Genomic DNA, 14,209 nt, shown 5'->3' with positions numbered 1-14,209 from the left:
CAATGAAGGACTCTGAAGTTCGATAGAATTTCTGGTGCTTTGGTGCAATAGATGGGGAAAATATAGTGATTAAATGTCCACCAAAAGTGTCTCTTGAATTCCACAATTATAAGGAAACCTTCAGTATTGTTCTCTTTGCTGTTTGCAGACGGTAATTACTGTTTCACTTATGTTAATATATGTGAAGCAGGAAGGGCGTCTGATGGTGGCATTTTCGCAAGCTGTACACTAATATGGGCAATATAATCCAGAACTCTCGGCCTGCTAGAAGATGCAGCTTTAGTTGGTGATGATGCTTTCCCACTAACACCATATTTAATTAAACCTTTTTGCAAAATATGACCCACTGAGTGTAAAAAATTCAACGACAGATTTTCGACAGCTCGCCATGTTGTAAAAATGCGTTCGGAATTCTGGTGTCAAAATTCCGTGTATCTGAAAACCCAATAACACTTCGCTCACAAATAGTGGACAAAATTGTCAGGGCTACATGTGCTATCCATAGCTGGCAGAGAAAAACAGCTCCACAACAATACTTACAGCCCCAACTGATAGACCAAGAGAACGTGGATAGTGGAGTTTACCAGCCAGGGATATGGAGAAGCCTAAATGCTGAGGGGCTGATAGACGCAAAGCTACAAGTCTGCAGCAGTAAATATTCGGAACAGGCAGCATTAAGAAGCGAATGATTTGCAAACTACTTTGCTACGGTTATAGCTGTACCATAGCAAAATTAAAGAGTTTAAAAATATGTACCAGTACTAAAAATTGTGAATGTTAAGCACTGATGTGACTTTTTAAATAAATGAATGTCGAGTAAAGAATTCAACTTACCAAATTTGTGTATTCTTCTCTCCTGTACACAGTTCCCTTAAAAACAAATCAGCCAACTCGATCCATGGGATTTTCGTCTTGTAGATGTTCTACTTGCCTGCATCTTTCGTAGTTCATTTGCACATGTACTCCTAGTTGAATGTATTTTACTCTGTAGCTCAGACATCGACAGTCCTTCAATGTTCAGACCGGGTGGGCTGGCCTCAAGTTCGGCAACACTTTGCTGCTTGTTTTTCTAGTCGGCATTACTAAAATACCACAAACACTTATGCATAGCATAGTTGTCCAAAAAGCGAAGAATTTCTTCTTCTCCCCATTTTATATTTCCATTTTTTTGCACTATAGTGACACACCTAGCCTCAAAACTTGTGCTACTAGTGTCGCCAAAGTTGGAGCGAGCTGAAATACTTAGTTTCACCAACGAGTTGCACAAACACATGTTCAGATAGTAGAGTTGCATGCAACCTAGTGTCATCGTGCAAACTAGGCCTTAAGCCATTGCACATGGACTGTGCTTTCGAACATCAATGTTGAGCCTACCGAATTCAACATGCTGGTGAATGTTCAGTAACAATGTAGCGTATGCATATGGTGGTGTGCCTTAAAGGCCAACTCATATTGGCTGTCACATCCCATACCATTCTGCAATGCATTTCAAATGGTGGCATCCGCATTGCCCATCATGTCATGTCACGCCACAGCACAAAGGAAGAAAGTTTTGATGGCTGTCATCTTCCATCCATTGTTGATCATGTGACCCCCAAGCTCTTCACCTCCTGATACACACCATGTGCAGATCGCCATATTTCGTTTCGTCATTGTTTTAATCTATTGTTTGTTGCTCATTATTTGTATAAATTGTTTCGATCCGTTATTTCCTTTGTTAAAATGTATAATTAATTTCGAAAGATCAATTGAAGCAATGCGCTAGCAGTCTGAATTGCACGACATGGGCGTACTGAATTATTTGCCCTCTACTAAATGTATAAAGTGGATTTTTATACATACCAGTGCCATATTTTATAATGGAATGGATTGCAATATTGGTGCAATTTGAAGTGAAAAAAGTGATGAGAGTAGAACAGATGGATTAGTAGGTGGGATCTATCTTAATGTTGTAGTTTTTCATAAAGAAATGGACTGAAGCCTTCAGACACTGAAATATGTGTTCCTAGCAGGCTTATTTATTGTTAAGTGACTCTCTGGATTGTGTGCAAAACAGTTTTGCAAGCATCAGTCGTCAATATTTATGTGGTTTCACTAGCCAAGTCCACTAGAAGTAAGGCACTTAACTATTAAAAGCCAAATACAATATTTAAAGATAATCTATAAATCTTGAAGGGAAAGGAACTGAGGTAGATGTGACTATTGCACTAAAATTTGCACTGGCCTAGCAACTTAACCTTAAACAGACCCGTTTTTCATGGGATATGATGGAACCTCGCAATAATGTGCTTCTTCTGGTAATCCTGGGTCCAATTTGACATAACAAATGAAAAAAACTGATGCTTGGACTTTATAAAATATGAACAGCAGATTTCTCTTCCTTGAGCTCCTTATATAGTGTTTGAAATTCCCCTTCTATAGTGCATAATGGCATTTTTCGGACCCACGCGCCTTTTCGTGTTGTTTTGCACTTCTGCCTGCCTTCTCGAATATGCAAGCTATCCCTGAAAGCTGCAAACCATTTGTGTGCCATAAATATAATTTTCGTTCAAATGTGCACTCCAGCATCCATGTATATAAGCTACTGCATTATGCATGTGCACTTTGCACGTAAATACTCTCAAAAATCATCTTGTGAAGAACGCAACTCCCTCGAAAAAAATAGTTGAGGACAGTCATGCGAGTTGAGATCATGTGACTTGAACTGACGTGTTGTGACGTTACTGGCAGTAAGAATGCACCTTCACATGACTGTTCCATGATGTGACACTGCCGTGACAGCCAGTATGATTTGGCCTTAACGTGGTATATGCGAGCACAGTGCACTCCAGTGGCTGTTCTCGTTGCATCTGGCTCGCAAATCACACTGTTGATGAAATGGACCAGTGTAAAATTCCTGCTTTAGCCCTATTAACACACATTTCTTCCATTGTTCACATGCTTGCCATTTTGTTCTGTCTGTGGTAAACATAATAAAAATTTCAATATCTATGGACATACTATAAGGCAAAAAGGAGAGTACTATAACCAGTCAGTAAGGACATTGGCTTATAAAAGTTCCATTACAAACACTGTGGAAAAAGTTACAATAGTTCTCCATATAAGATTAAAGTTATTTCATCATTCTCACTGATCAGTAAAATCCTAAGATCATTCTTACTTGATCACCATTCCTGTTCAGCAGCAGAACCTTTACAATGTGTGAAATACAAAATTTGAAACAATAAAGTGCAAGATACCTTACTGCAAGTAGTGCAAGCATCTTGTAGATCAAGTCAATTTACAAACTGAGTCCTTAAAAAGAGTGCCCTTACGTTTACATAACATTGAATATTATTGAATATACTTTTTAAATGAAAGTGGCAGAAGCTATCAGAAAACTAGAAAAACAGCATAAATATTTTTTGACACAGTGAGACACTAATGCGAGACAGACCAGCCAAAACGCTACAACTCTACTCAATGCTCTATACTGAGATGATTATTGTGGGACCAAAGTTTGCATCTTATCATCTCTTGAGAGCTTGAATGGTAGATTATTAACTGAGAGCTTTAATTGTAGCTATGTTATTAACTGATATTGAATTATAACAAACTGTGCCAAGAACATTGTATTTCTTAAGGATCCTTTGTGTGCCATTGCCTTGAAACGTCATATCTTCATAATACACAAGTTACAATAATTCTTTCAGTACCAATATGATGGTTCCCATCATTTTATTGCAACCAATCATACAATTAACGTCATCTTCTCGGGAGATCCTCAATCTGCAGATAAAATGATACATATACATATGGGCTTCAACTGAATGTCAATATGACATCTTGCGACTTTGTAATGAAGAGAGATGGCATGCTTGTAACATAGGTGGCTTTCTTTCATCTCACTGGTCAACATTCAAATGCACATTCAGGATATCTGACATGCTAAATATTACTCTACACGTTTGGAACGAATTCCCACCGTGCTTTTCCACACTATGACGTCAGAAACTTGGCACAACCGAATGCATCGTCTGTGTGGCGACAGCCGTAAAAAGAAAGTTTCGATGGATGACGCCATCGTCCATTATTAATCACGTGAACCCCAAACTCAATTCCTTCCAATACCCAGCCATGCTCTCCATCTTCAATCCTTTGTTTCAAGGTGCTTATGTTAGATGATGGTTTCCGTTGTTGATATCAGTTGTTATTCTATGTCTTTGTTATTCGTTCTTCATTACCTTTTGTTATTTGTTATAAATTGAAAACAGCTGGGAATAGCAATTTCTATTGAAATCACATGACTAGGAATTAACTTCACTTGGCAGTCAGTGTCAGTACATCATGATGTGATGGGTGGTGTGACAATCAGTGTAAACTGGCCTTAAAGCTTGTTGATGGCCAAAGTAAAGTTTGTAAGGGATATTCTTGATCAGTTTTGCATCTTAAATTGCAGATTTGCTAGCGAAAACTTATACATACCAACAGATCAAAAAATTATAAAAGAATGCATGAAGCCTGTTTATCTTATCCATTGCACTTTTTTCTATAGCAAGTAAAATCATAAACAACTGCACTTTTCTATTTAAGTAGAGCTGGCTTTTTCACCTAATAAAACGTTACTTTGTGAAAAATTGCTTCATCAATTTATGCACTTATTCATACACAGTGTAGGCATAAGTTCTGTTCTGTTATTGTAAATCATAATCATTTTTCACTTTCAAATATCTGGCCTCGTTTTCGGACGACTATTCAGAGGGAAAGATGTCAAAGTCATATCATCATGGAACATTCAGAGTTTGTCACAAAAACAAAGCAAAATCATAAAGATTGTGAAGATATAAAAGCACAAAATTTACAATTATAATAGAAGTGAGTGTGGGGAAAATAGGTTAGTTTCTGATGTTTGAAGATAACATAACGCCCCCAACCAACATCACAGTCAAAACTTTCTTTCCAAAAAATCTTGATGGCGACGTGATGTGATGTTGACGACCTGCGTGACTGTCCCCATTTGATATCCATTGTGGAATGTTTGGATGTAACTTGATCACAAGTATGTATTGGTCTTTATAAAGCAACTACACTATAAGGAACGCCATTGCGATTTGAATTTCTGCTATGAAACATGAGCTGCTGTCTTTAGCAGCAGTGGCAGTTATGGCCATTTCACATTAGGCACCATGACATATCAAAACATTCCACAATGGATTTTAAATGGTGGCATTCATACTGTCTGTCACTTTCATGGCACAGTCAAGGTTTCTCAGGAACAAAGTTTTGATGGCTGATGTCATAGTCCATTGTTAATAACAAGACCCCCAAGCTCTTTTCCTTTTGATACACAGCCATGCTCTCACCCACTGTACTTCTTTTCATTGTGCTTTCAATTGGTCTTACTTTTCATAATTGATATCAGTTATTGTACTTCTTTTTTATTCATTCTTTGTTGATTTTTTGTTCTTCGCTAAAGATTGAAAAAAACTGAGGACACTCATGTGAGTTGTGATGTGCTTTGAACTGACTTGATGTGACGTGATGGACAGCGTGAATATACCCTGAAATGACGACGCCGTTAGTTAGTGGGGCCATAATGGTCAGTGTGAATTGGTGTTTAATCTCCAATAAGTCTTGGAAAAATTAGTTGTTCTTGAAAGGTGTGGGGACGTCATTTTGCATGCACAAAACTGAGATTTTTGTCTGTTTTGCCCTTTCTGCCATGTTCTCAAAGGTAACGAGAACTACACTTTCATCCATTCATCCCTGCCTGGCGAACAATCAAATGACCCCACATCTGCAGAGCTGGCATGTGGAAAAATCGTTCTATGACTAAACCATGAGATGTTCACTGTCTGAGGTGTGTCATTGAGTGTGGAAACCTGTTAGCGCCATCAGTGGGCAAATGGTAGTAGCCGAGAATGTCACATCAAAGTCACCTGACACCACTCCTGCTATGACTTGTCCTGGCGCAGAGGTAGCATAGGCTCATTGTCATGCCAGTTGGCCCAGTGATCAGAAGACACAAAAGTCGTTGAAATTACTGGCCTCAGGCATCTTCCTCCACAACTATCCAAGAGCTTCAGCAGCTGTTACGTGATGGACCTAACCTCATTCTGCATTTGTCCATTCGACAGTGCACACCTTGAATCCTTTGCTTGTGTATGTAAATTGTTAGTGTCTTTGGCAAAAATTGCTTTATATTCAACTATGTAAATAAAAATTTTGTCAAGTGGTGAAATGTTTTTAAACTTTGTGATAGGAATCTCATTCTAGTCTTCAGCAGTCCCCTTTAACCACTGAAGAGTGTTCAAGTAATCCAGCAAAATTTACACCAATGTAATGCAGGTCTATGAAAGAAATAATGGATGGACATGCTGGAGTTCATATGCTGTAGCTACAGAAAAATCGATATTTTAAAGATATTTTCATTTCAATAATGTTATAATTAAGTGGAAGTTGAAAACTGTTTGTGCCTTCATAGATTTAAAGCCACTTTTGACCTCAAATAAAAACCAGATATAACGCAATATTGTTCTTATTGGCACAATTAATGAATCACGGCAGGTTCTAAACAACGACATAAAGTGACAACAAAGTTATTTTATCTATTTGGCGTCAGTAACCTCTCAGAACTCTGACTAAAAACTGATGGGATAAGAGCCTTTCTCTCTGAAGTGCCATTAAGGCATGTAAATAGCAGTGATCGTCTCATGTAATAACGCAGAAACTGTACTTTAAAGCATGTGGCAACATAGAATAGCGGAAGTAACAGTGCCCGCAATTGCCAGGTACCTCAGTGTTACTTGTAACGTAACAAGAGCTGGTATCATATGTATATCTAATTTCTGTGTAAAGGAAAACACAGCTTGATAATTAGTCACAATAAAGCCACACAGATCTTTATCATAGGATAACAAAATGTCTTATTATTTTCAATGATTATCACAGCACAGCTCAAAAGGAATACAAAATTAGTTTATTCATTTATAAGTGACTTAGAAACACCTCTTCATTTCATGTCGCTAACACTTTCATTAGCATGGTTGGCACCCAAAAATGATTTATGATGAATCTGTTTTCTTTATTTTGGTGATCTGTGTTCTTTTCGTTTTTGTAAGCTCTTGAGATAAATTCTCCACAACTACGTTCATCTATTGAAGAAATTATTAGACTGGTGCATTAATTCGTAGCGTTTATCTTTGCGTGTTGGTATTCCGGTTGTTGTTGGGTTATTTATAGATTGTCAGCTTTCATTCGTACTTCACTGTTGGTGTTGGAGTTTACATATTCTCATTTTATCATTTGGAGATAGTGAGTGGAGCTGTGGACGCTAGAAAATGGAGTAACAAATGAGAAATCGAAACATTTCTGACGTATTTTTCTGTTTGAGTTGAATAGATGGGTGACAGCAGCGGAGGCAGCCAGAAACATTTGTGCCATGTATGGGGATAATGCCACTGGACAGAGTATGGCTCAACTGGCTCTGAGTACTATGCGACTTAACTTCTTAGGTCATCTGTCGCCTAGAACTTAGAACTAATTAAACCTAACTAACCTAAGGACATCACACACATCCATGCCCGAGGCAGGATTCGAACCTGCGACCGTAGCGGTCGCTCGGTTCCAGACTGTAGCGCCCAGAACCGCACGGTGGACAGAGTATGATAAGAAAACGATTTCCTCATTTTTTAAGACGGATCATTTTGATATTAGTGACTCTCCATGTTCAGGAAGAACTTTGGGCTTTGATGAAGGCCGTTTAAACTCATTCAACCTAGAAATAACCAAGTCAGCGTACTTGAGAACTGGCAGATGTGATGAACTGTGACCATTCCACTATTGTTCAACATTTGCATACAATGGGGAAAGTTAAAAAGTCTGGTGTATGGTTACAGCATGCTCTAAGCCAAAATCACAAAACTCAGCGGGTGGCCATATGTGCGTCTCTGCTTGCTCATCTTCAGTTGGCTCATGAACAACACTGAACATTATGTTCTGTACTGTTACTGGTGATGAGAAATGTTGTCTTTATGCTAACTTAAAGAAAAGAAAGGAATGGTTGAGCCTAAACAAAGCAGCAACACCCACACATGTGTGCATTCACAAGAGATAATGTTATTCATTTGGTAGAACAGTCGCAGTGTGTTCTACAAATTACTTCTGTAGTGTCCGCCGCCAATGTAGTATCCTGTACCGTAGGAATCAAGGGAGAGGATGTTGTTTGGTGGCTGGTTCCTCTTTCTACAACACAACTGCATACATGGATTAACAGGGTTCTTTATTTACATGAACATGAAGCTACTATCTTTAAGAGAGTCCATGTGTTGTGGTACAAGCTCTTCCATAATAGTCCTTGTTAGTCTCACTGCTGGGGAAGTTCAAGTCACACTTTGTGATGAACAACACGTTAAACTGGAGTGCGAGTTGGTGCGTTAGTGAATGACCTAGTGTCTCAGCAACTGCTCTGGTGCTTGAGATTGAGACAGTGGCTGAGACTGAGCCCTCTGGTCAGTGGTACCGATCTAGATACTTGCAGTGAGGGCAAGAGGGCGTTGGCGGCGCGTTGCTTGTGAGTCTGTCTTTGGGCTCTGTCCTGATAGACGCATTTGATTCAGCACCTACTATCGATCATCTTGCTACAAATTTGCTGACCTCTGTGCGGCGAGAACTTGCGCCAGCAATTTCCCCACCCCCCCCCCCCACCCCCACCCCCACCCGAAATGCCGCACAATTGTTATGTAAGGAGGATGCAGACGACAACAGGGAGGGAGGCAAGATGCTCGACGTTGAGATGAGCGGGGACCTGTGACTGTGGAGAACAGTGTACTCCTGACCATACACCGCCATCTGGCTTGCGAGACAACAAGATCATCCTCCAGAAAACTGCTGACAGGGCAAATGTCCTGGTCTGAGGGCGAGTCCTGGGGCGATGACGGCGACGGCGATGGCGGGTCCAGCTCCATTGGGAGACGGGGGGGGGGGGGGGGGCAATGGCGCATCATTCATCCCCTCCTCCTGGGGTGTCCTGGAGGCACCAGTGAGCGGTGCGAAAGGCGCACGGTCCCGTGAGGCAGTGAATCTGGGGTAAGCAAAGCAGCAAAATCACAGGACAAATGACGGCACGAATTTGGTTCTGGTGGCAGTGCTGCAAACCATCGGGACCTGCAATCAAGTACATATGAGAGCTAATGAATTCCTGGATCACGCCTCTTTCCCAGCGTTCACAGTTGCCATAAACACTGAAAATAACAAGATCGCGCGGCGCAAAGCGATACTTGCGGACCATTGGCGGTGCCGGATGCTGCGGTGGGTGCAGCCAAGTGTAGCAGCATCCGAAGGCGGCGGTCATGCAGAAGTTCCATCGGTAATGGTCCGTCTCGTGGGTGGGAGCGATAGGAGGCGAGAAAGAGTTGTAGTGACTGTTCTCGTGTGTGGGTAGCGCGAAGTTTCGACTTGTGTTGCTTCAAAATGCGTACGAAGTGTTCTGCCTCTCTGTTGGGCTGCGGGGGAAACGGAGCACTTGTTAGATGACAAATGCCATACCGTTCACAAAACTGTTCAAAGACACGTGAAGTGAACTGTGGCCCGCTGTCCGACACAATTTCTTCTGGCAGACCTGTGGGAAATATGGAGGACAACGCTTGAATGGTGCTACATGATGTGGTAGAGTTCATAGGCACCGCAAATGGGAACTGCTAAAAGAATCTATCACTAGGAGCAAACCGAGTGTTCCGAAATGGTCATGCAAAGTCACTGTGCACTCGCTGCCATGGCAATTGAGTCTTAGGCCAAGCTGCGAATGTTAGTGGCGTAGTGGATTGTTTCTCCGTGCATGTGCGACAGTGTGAGGCAATCTGTTCAATATGAGCGTCCATGCCCTGCCAAAGTACAGTGCCGGTGCGCTATCTGTTTCGTGCGAACAATTCCCCAATGTCCTTGGTGAAGCAATCGCAACATATCCTTTTGCAATACATTGGGAATAAGCACAAGCAATTGTCCACTGTCATTATGAACTAGGATCACACCCTTTTGACCTGAAAGGATAGGCCGAGGGGCAAATTATCGGCGCACAACTGAGTTCCGGATACTGTTCAATGAACGAGGCCAACGCGTGCGAATGTAATGCAACAAAATCTTGACATTTGAGTCTGCTTCCGTGGCATGCACAATTTTTCTGTAGTTCAAGGGAAAAGATTCCAGCAATTGAGAGTTCTGTGCATCGATTTGGCAACAAGATGCGGCAGATGCATCAAAATCAGAGTCAGGGCCAACCAGAAGGCAAGATAGGGCGTCTGCATTGCCATACTTTACCGTAGGTCGGTACACAATTTCATACTGATACTGCGAAAGGAACAAAGCTTATCGCCCCTTGGTTTGAGACGCCATATCACGAATTGCCCAGAGGATCGAGTCCTCCCTCGGGCATGGGTGTGTGTGTTGTTCTTAGCATAAGTTAGTTTAAGTAATGTGTAAGTCTAGGGACCGATGACGTCTGTAGTTTGGTGCCTTAGGAATTCACACAATCGCTCAACAAAGCCCATCGATGCAATTTTTGAGCAGTGTATGTAGGAACCAGCTTTGACAGATGAAACAAGGACTCCAAAGGCCTGTGATCTGTCACTAAATAGAACTTGCGACCAAACAAATAGTGATGGATTAATAAAATTTTCTCGGGTTTCCAGCCGCGTCAGGTGGTTAAAATTCCACGAGCTTTCGACTGAGCTCTCCTCAGTCATTGTCAAGTAGTGAGAACGACTGCTGTGTCGCCGTGACCGCGTCGTTATATAGCCGCGAACCATGCATTCATACAAATAGTGATGGGATTTTGTCACACCATACACAAAAGCGAGAGCTTCTTTTTGAACCTGTGAATAATTGCACTGATTTTGAGTTAACAGTTTTGAGGCAAAAGCAATAGGTCTGTCTTGTGCACCAGTTCTGTGCTAAAGCACAGTGCCGATTCCGTAGGAAGAAGCGCCGAATGCAAAACTACTGCCTTGGCAGGGTCAAAATGCACTAAACATCCGTCACCAAGCAAAGCGGTTTTGAGATTCTGAAATGCGTCTTGACAGTCTTTGGTCCACACGTAAGGCACATTTTTGCAACGCAAGCGATAGAATGGAGCCGCGGTCTGAGTGGCATCTGATATGAATTGAAATATAGTATGTCATCTTGCCTAGTACCGACTGCAGTCCAGACACAGTGAGAGGAACAAGCAGGTTACGGTCTGCAAGAAAATGAGGCTGGAAGGGGTGCACACCCTGACTGTTTATCACAGATCTAAGTACTGTCGTTCAGTTTGAAAAAGTCACACTTTTCGAGACGACACCTGAGTCCTGCTTCTGACAACACCATTCAAAAAAGAATACGCAAATTGGTAATTTGTTTCTCTGGTGTACGAACTGAGACGACAATATCGTCAAGGTAGTTTGAACAAAATGGCGCTTTAGCATGCAGCTGTTCCGAGTAAAGTTTGAAAAATGGCGGATGCGGAAGCATTGCCGAAGGGCAAACGCAAATACTTGAACAGTCCTAAGTGCGTATTTACAACAAACGCTTTCTGTGATTCTTCATCCAGTAGAATTTGCAAGTAGGCATTACTCAAATATATCTTAGAAAAGTAACGTCCTGCACCAAGCCTGTCCATGAGTTCCTTAGGGCGAGGTGACGGATAAGTCTCAACAACTGTCTGTGGGTTGATTGTAGACTTGAAGTGAACACAAATGCGAATTCGACCAGAAGACTTAGGCAACAAAACCAATGGACTTGCCCACTGACTAGCTTGAATGGGAGCAATTACACCATTATCTTGCAATTCTCTCAATTCACTAACTACTTTGTCTCTTAAATCAATTGGAATGGGGCGGGTCCAGAAAAACTTAGGCTGTGCATTGTCTTTCACTGTAATGTCTGCTTCTGAAAATAGTTCAGAAAATTCTTTAGGCAAACTAGCTACACTGTCTTGTGGATTAAAAGTAGTCCCAGAGAGTAAATTGTCTTGGGTGCTAAATCCAAACCAATCAAAAGCGTCTAAACCAAAAATGTTCTCACTGTCTCTTGATTTCAACACGGCAAAGTTCACTGTCCTTGTGTGAGATTTGTAAATGGCAGGCAAACAACACTGTCCAAACACTGGAATTTCCTGTCCGTTGTAAACAATGAGATGCTTGCTAGATTTAGAAAGGCGTGATGAGCCTAACTACTCGTATGTGGCACGATTAAGCAAATTTACTGATACGCCTATGTCTAACTGAAAGTTCACACTACGGCCACCAATTCCTAATGAGACAAACAGTTTGTTAGAATGTCGTTGCACAACACTAGGGCGAGAAGGACGCACAACCTTCATCTTACATTTGTCAGAAGCTGTTGTAGGTTTTGAAAAGATTTCACACACATTTGAACATTTAAACTTCACTAACTTCGCAGACCTGTTTACCTGTCTACGTGGCTGTCCGCTCTGCTATGAATGCGCTCGTTGTTGAGGCTGCTTGTGGTGGTCGCAAGCAAGGGAAGACTCGACCCGACAAATCGAGGCCTGGTCAAATTTATTGGCCGCTATGGCACCCGAATCATGTTGCTCTAACATATGAGATACTTGGGGAGGTGATGGATCAGAGTACTTTAGGATCTGTTCCTGTATTCTGCTGTCTGGGACCTGAATGTTACTGCATCCCTTATCACTCAATCACTGTAAAAGTTGCCACAACTACACTTAAATTTAGACTTCCTAGGCATGCCCGTTAATTCTGTGTACCACTGACGGCACGTCTCTTCCGGTTTTTTCTGCAAGCGAAACAATGGATATCTAACTGCAGCTACTTGTACTTGCTGGTCATAATATTGAGTTAATTCAGTGATTACTTGGTCATAACTGAGTTGTTGGAAGACGTTGTTGGGAATAGTTTTTGTATTAACCTGAACACTGGAAACCCCGCAATACAAAGGAAGTATTGTAACTTTACAGTACTTTGAGCACGATGAACTTGACGATGTGCTTGGAACTGACCCAGGCTTGAAAGCCATTCTTCTTCTGTATCATTAAATTGCCGGTATACTGATCGGCGGCACATGGTGGGCTGGTTGGTTCTACAAGCTTGTGTTAGATCTATCACATCGGTCGTCTGCGGCTGATGCGCGGCGGCAGGGGATGAAGGGGGCGGGGAATTCATGGTTTACGCAATTACGTTATAGCAAAAAGCAAGCAGAGCCTCTGAAAAGAGAAATTTGATTAATTCTGCGGCACCGCTTCTGGAATACATGCAAGAACAGAACAACAACGTATAAAATACTTGAACATGATCACCCATGCAAGCTAAAACACAAGAGAAGCAACCAAAATCTTCAGTCAAGTTGCTTATCTTCAGTCTGCATTGAATTATGCTTGTAGCCACTGTAGTTTTAACCGAGTGGTCTAAGGTGCCGCAGTCATGGACTGTGCTGCTGATCCTGGCAGAGGTACGAGTCCGCCCTCGGGCATGAGTGTGTGTGTTTGTCCTTAGGATACTTTAGGTTAAGTAGTGTGTAAGCTTAGGGACTGATGACCTTAGCAGTTAAGTCCCATAAGATTTCACACACATTTGAACACACTGTAGTTTTCTCATCGTCACTGTAGTGTCTCGTACCACAGGAATCAAGGGAGAGGGTGTTCTTTGGTAGCCGTATCCTCTTTCTACAACACAATTGCATACGTGGATTAACAGAGTTCTTTATTTACATAAACAGGAAGCTACTTATCTTTAAGAGAGTCCATGTGTTGTGGTACAAGCTCTTCCATAATAGTCCTTGTTAGTCTCACTGCTGGGGAAGTTCAAGTCACACTTTGTGATGAACAACACGTTAAACTGGAGTGCAAGTTGGTGCGTCAGTGAATGACCTAGTGTCTCAGCAATTGCTCTGGTGCTTGAGATTGAGACAGTGACTGAGACTGAGCCCTCCGGTCAGCAGCGGCAATCTAAATACTTGCCGTCGAGAGAGCGTTGGCGGCGTGTTGCTTGCAAGTCTGTCTTTGGCCTCTCTCCTAATAGGCGCGCCTGATCCAGCGCCTACAATCGGTCTTCTTGCTACATCTTTGCTAGCTGATGTGCTGGCGACAGCTTACGCCAGCAAAACTTCCCTGAAGTGTAACCATAGTCACTGATTACATTTATTGTCGACAACTGAGATGGCTTGCAGACACAGTCCAAAAACAACGACCAAGAAGAGGGAGTGAAGTCGTGCTACTTCA

The sequence above is a fragment of the Schistocerca serialis genome, chromosome 1 (genome assembly GCF_023864345.2).
Source record: "Schistocerca serialis cubense isolate TAMUIC-IGC-003099 chromosome 1, iqSchSeri2.2, whole genome shotgun sequence".
NCBI classification, from domain to species: domain Eukaryota; kingdom Metazoa; phylum Arthropoda; class Insecta; order Orthoptera; family Acrididae; genus Schistocerca; species Schistocerca serialis.
This window is presented reverse-complemented; position numbering follows the sequence as displayed.